Genomic DNA, 6564 nt, shown 5'->3' with positions numbered 1-6564 from the left:
TTCCTATAGAGTCAGAGATGAAACCCAATTCTTTGTTTTAATTTTCTTTTAACATAGTCTATGAGGCACGAATTTTGGTCCAATGCCTTTGATCTCTAGGAGATATGTACTAAAAAGAACCTAGGTTCTTATTCCTCAATAGTAGGGTTTTTTTCTTTTATCAAACTTGAAGATGAAATATATACATACATAGATATAATTCTGCAACACCACCATGTTAACTGAAAATAATGAGTATATATCAACTATTAGAGCATCATAAATTTAGTGAGAAATTTCTCTAGCTTCAATATGTACAGGATACTTTTCATGTTAAAAAGTGTAGCTAACACTGGAATCAATTTCAATTATTTTATAGAATTAATTAGGTACTTAAAAACATAAATTGTATGATAAACTCTAAGTTATTCTTGTGATATACAGCCATAAAGCCAAAGGGAATTTATAAGTTAATGCAGTGAATTTTAAATCCCATAAAATTAAAATTAACAACATAAATTCAAGGGTTCTTTTTACCAGTAAATTTCCAAACCAATTTAAATGAGATATGGCTTGTTTGACAGAAATTGCTGTTGACTTATATAGCCCTAGTCACCCCCAAGACATGTAAAGACTACATTTTTTTTCCTACTTTAGTGTGCTATGAAAATTTTGTTTCTGTCTTGTCCTCACGTAATTTGAACTTTAGGTGCACAGCACATGTACTGTGGTGGATTGTCAACTGGTGGTCAATGTGCAACACCCAGCCGAAATGCACTAGCATGGTACTTGGTGCGGGATGCCCACCAGAGGATTGTTGCCAGCAGCATAAGAGGCAGAGCTGGAGAAGCTGACGGAAGGCTGTTAGGGGAGCAGTTTGGAAGTTGGTGAGGTGCTGGTAGAAGCTGCTGGTTGTCTTGGAATATTCTGCTTGGGCACCTCATCATGCTGGCTTTCCTGATGAACTTGGATACTCTTGCTGGAGGAGAAATGTGGGACCTCATTGTCCCTGAGAATGGCTATGGTTCACTTTGTACAAGCTCTGATCCTCATCCTGAGCATGGCTTTTTAGCTTCAGAGGGGAAGATGGTGTATGGCTCAATCTCCTGGAGAAGCTGGTCATGTTGGCTTTCCTGATGGCTGGAAGAGCGTAGGACCTCTGTTGCTGAGGATGGCTGTGGTACATTTGAGGGGAGCTCTGGTTTTTGCCCTGACTGTTGCTTCCTGGCTCCATTTCAGATTCTTCAGCCTGCTACCCCAGATCCTTCATTCAGTTGGCACAGACTTTCTAGCTTCCACCACTGACCTTTGGGCCTTGCCAGCGCAGATCCTTGACACAGGCCTGAATGAGACAGTGACCTGGGCACTAGGCCTCTATTTGGACTTGTGGAAGACATTGTTATGGTCTCTACGTTTTAAGCTGGAGTCCTGAGGGGTATCAGGATCCAAGTTCTCAGCTGGATATTTTCGGTCTTGAGTTTGTGGACAGATTTCTTGCACTCTTTGTATGATTCTCTGGGTGATTTATTATAAGGTGTTCTCCTAAAATGTGTCCTGTATAATGTTCTTCCCCTTGCAAAAAAACAACAAAAAAAATCCCCAAACTATGGCACATATATTGTGTGCACAGCTTTTTCATATCATTTTTGTCAACTTTTCATCATTATAGTGTTACTTTGGTCCAATTAAATCACAAAACCAAAGAAGTCATGATACTAAAGTGGAAGATCTATACTTGCTTACACAAATGATAAAGAAAGGGCTTACATAAAATTATCCCAAAATCATTACAAAAATGGGAATGAAAACCTAAAAGTAAACTTTCCAGAAGAGCATATATGAAACCTGAAAAATACATCCTCAGACCTCCGTATATCTGTGCTAGCAACATTAGGAAACACTATTGGTGGACATACAGAAAAAGTAAGTACTATTTTTTACAACAGTAACTGTCAGCAAACATTTTACCTTTACCACACAACATTTTAGGCTTGCTTCATTAGAAAATTCATGTCTTTTCAGAAGAGACTAGTAAAAAACTGTAGCTCTTCACACTTCTATGGCACAATTTATTTCATGATTCAAATGAAATCTTTGCATTTAAATAAAAATAGAATATATTTCTAAAGTTGCTATTTAATTTTCATCACACAAAATAAATTACATACATTCCTTCACAGTAGAGTCTCTAAGTTTCATGATAATAGTAATTAAGTGAAATCTCCAGAGTAATATTTGAATGGATATTTTTTAAATTAATGCTGACTGCAAGTGCTGCAGGAAGCCACATTTGATTACTGAGGGAGCAGGAGCAGGTGCAAAAGCATCTTCTGCAGTGCTAAAAGAGAGATTGGACAGTGGGGCCTTTAACCTTTAGCACATTGCTTCTTGACTCTGCTAATTTATGTAGAAAGCTAAGTGTTTCATCTTTCATTTAATAGTGATATCACCCTAAAACTAGGCTAAAGCTTGTTTTCTATTATTGAATTTTTATTTTAGCTCAAAAAGGGAGTGAAGAACAATACATTCCACTTCTTGTTTAATCATTTGTTTAAATCACTAGGGAAAATTTAATCTTCCAGACATCTCAACATTTATTATGCAGATATTTTTTCTTAATATCAAGTAAAAATACTTATACTATAAAATATAACAATATCAATAGCCATAGGTGTAAAATAATGAAATTTAGAATCCATGGATCACACTGTTTCAATTTTACTGTATGCCTCAAACATGAATATTTGGATTGATTGATTAATTGATTATTTTTCTTTTGATTTCAATCTCAAATTGCTTGGGGCAAGGAATAAGTTTTTACTATGTGATTATAACTAACATTTTCATAGATCATACCAGACCCTCTGGGAACATAAAGCTACATTTACATTAATAACCCACTTTAGTCTGGCTCTTGTTTCCAAGATTTATTCAGGAATGCTACATTTTGTTAATTTCCTCCTTCTTTGTTCATCTGTGTCTTTATTTGTAACTTACAAGCTTTTTCTAAGTGCTTACAAATACACTGAAGACATTAGTTCCTGAGATTATATGCTGCTTCTAAACAGCAGCATAATAGTACCACTATCTATTCGGAACCCTGCGATAATTTTTACTAGAAGCCACCATATTTTTAATATAAACCTATACTTTTATGGAAATATCACTGTTTCTTCCAGACACAGGCATCCCTTGAGGTAAGGATAGTTTTATGTGTTTACTGTTGCTGGCTGTAGGACTAACCCCAACAGGTTGGCTTTTACATGAGCCTTGTGCTCATGGAAGAGAGAAGTTGAGAAACCTGAGCAGCCTCTATACTTAGGAGGCAGTTCACCATAAAGACCATCATTCTTGGGTGATTTGGACAATATTCATGATGTCACTGTTTATCTGTGACAAGGCTGAGGCCCAACCCTCAAATTCCCATTCTTTGCCACCTTTCTCTTGTTGATAGACTTGGATATCTGTGCTAGAACCACACTCAAAATGTATTATTTGGAAAATTTATGATAGGAATTTGAAATTAACTTCATTGTTTTATTAAAGCATTGCCTGTGTTTTTGTAAGATTTATTGCTATGCAATTCTGTAGATAAAAATGAAAATATAATTTAATGATAATTATATTTATATATATACACACATAATGAATATCATTCTAAAGAGAAAAAATATTAAATATTTAGAGAATAAAAGATAGGATTTTTTTTTTGTTTTTGAAACTACTATTGCTAAGTGCATCTAATGGAAACATACCCACTATTCAACATAAGACAGTTCAATGAGTTGAAGTGACTATGTAAGATGGTATAATATGATCCTGCGAAGAAAATGCTATCATTTTGACGGTTCAATATTGAAACTAGAGAACTACCGGTTAAAAGTTACTTCTGACATAAAAGAAAACAGTATAGCTCTGTGTATTCTGGATTAAGAAAATCAAATCACAAAGTAAGCATAAAATATAGTACTTAACCTCAGGAGCTAACACAATGGCTATTGCAGATTAGGAATATGTGAATAAATTCTAATACAAAATCAAAACTCAGAAATATTAGACAAAATGTCTCGATTTTTCTAGTTCTGACAATTGTATTGTGCTAAATTTGAAACATTAAGTTTCCTTTTTGGATATTGCATACATATGATATTCATAAAAGTGCTGTGAAGGTAACTATGATTTGCTTTAAAAATAATAAAAAGCATTGTTTGTAAACCAAATGTTGAAACCTAAAAATAATTTTGAACACTCATTGTATTTGATCATTATACTATTTTTATTATAATTTTCAGTCCAGATAATAATGTCTATGTTTACAGAAGAGGAGAGGTAAATGAAGAAAAAAATACTACATTAAAACAAAAGTAAAGCAAGTAGAGTATACCTCAAGCCTGACACAAAAAGAAAAGGCATTTTTAAATATTCCTTCCCAATGCTATTATGGGCTACTGGACTCTTTTGGAATATTTTGCTGAGTTTACACACCTATAATATTCAATAACGGAACTTAGAAAAAATGGGGTATACCGATGAATGTCCATTTTGTATCTGTGTATTCAGAGTGGTTGGGATAGATATATAGTTGCATTCTCTTAATGAATGGAATGATTTGTTCTAATGGTGTTTGTAAATAGGATCACAAGTCTGCATCTTGTACAGCAATTAACCACTAAGAAGAATATATGCAGTGTGTTATTTGTTGAAACTGTACTTCCGATTTGATTTGAAACTGTCTCATTGCTATCTGTTTATCAATAAAACTTTGAAAAAAAATAAATAAATAAAATTGAAGACAATAAAAATAAATAAAAATAAAAAATTATAGTAATGTAAATTTAAAAAAAATATTCCTTAAACAATGTAAACCATCTGAGAATGAGAGAGACAGAAATGCCATCTCCAAGCTTACGTACAAGTAGAGGGCTACAGATACCTCCTCAGGCAAAGACAAGGGTGAGGGTTGCCAAGCTAGCCAAGAGACACAAGCCACCACCATGGGGGCTGCCATGGGTTAGCACCGCCTTCTCTCAGAGATTCATACCAACACATGTACAGTTCATCAAAAGCATGCCAAAGTTAGTTTTAGCAAAATCTCATCTGTTCATATTACTCTTTTTTATTTTAATGAGACAAAATCAATAAAGACAATATAGAATTTCAAAACAAAATGATCAAAAATTTACGATACCTATTATATTTCATAGTTATCTTCAAAATAATTTCTCAGATGACCAGGAACAGGAATGCAAAATTGATTAAGTGACGTATGCATTACCTGTTCCTTTCTGTAAACTGATAGAAATTAGTAGTACAATAATCTTGGCATCATAACTTTCTTTTCCCTTCCTTCATTCTTCACATTTTCTTGTTTATCATTCTTGAGGCGGTTTCACTATGTAGCTTGGGCTGGCAGCAATCTTTTTATCTCAGCTTTCCAAGTATTGAGATTACAGAGGTGTGTCCACTCCTGGTCAGTAATTTTATTTTCATAGTATTTATAAATTTACTGTATTTTATAATAGAAATTGATATTATAAGTTTATGTATTACCTGACCAATTCCTTAGGATAAAATCCTAACTACGCAATTACTGAGCCAAATATCTGAATACTGTAAAGATTCAAAAACTAAAGGTTACAAAGTTCTTTCTGGACAATAAAGATTTGATTGTATATCATCATCTCCATAAAAGCTGTCTTTAATGTAACTTAGTGCCACTCAGTGCAATGCCAGTGTGTAGACGTTTCACAAAGAACATTGCATACTTTATGTCCTTAATTCATACAATAGACTCAGGAAGTATTATTATTCCAATTTGACAATTAATTATTATTTATTGTAATTAATGATTACAATAATAATTATTATAATTAATTATAAAATTAGAATAATAATACAATAATTACACTTTATAGCTTATGAAAATAGAGTTAAAATAGCTAAAGTAACTTGCCTAAGTATATACGGAAAGGAAATTTACTCTACATACTTAATTCATGCATGTTATTTCCCACCAACATAATTTCTACCAATAATGATTGGAATATTATGTGCATCTCAACATTGGTCCTTATACTTCTTTAAATGATAATATATTGTAGAAAAGTATTTCTAATTACTGTAATTATTGATGATTTTATTAGCCACTTATATTCCTCCATTCATAGTTGTACTTTGCTGTCTTAACCACTTCTCTCACACTGAAATTCATATAGATACATGAATTAAAAACTTATTTAATTAATATGGCTAATTACTTGGCCTGTGGGTTAAAATATTTATGTGCCTATGCTGTGAATTGAAAATGAATTATACATCTCTTAAAGAAATATGAGCCATTAATCTAAATCTAAATAGAAAAACACATGAAATTAACTTTGAATAATTCATATGGAAATAAAATGCTGAGAACACCCTCGTTGTGGGTATAAATCAAACTTAAGTTAAGTTACTTGGGCTTTTTAATGCAAATATCATATTATAATGAGTTAATACACATTCTGTTTAGTGCCATTACTGGTGTTACTATGCATTTAGCTAAAGTCTAAACATGAATTTTTATACAATAAGACTGAATAAAAAAAT

The sequence above is a fragment of the Octodon degus genome, unplaced genomic scaffold (genome assembly GCF_000260255.1).
Source record: "Octodon degus isolate 3935 unplaced genomic scaffold, OctDeg1.0 scaffold00013, whole genome shotgun sequence".
Lineage (NCBI taxonomy): Eukaryota > Metazoa > Chordata > Mammalia > Rodentia > Octodontidae > Octodon > Octodon degus.
Note: the sequence above shows the minus strand (reverse complement) of the source record.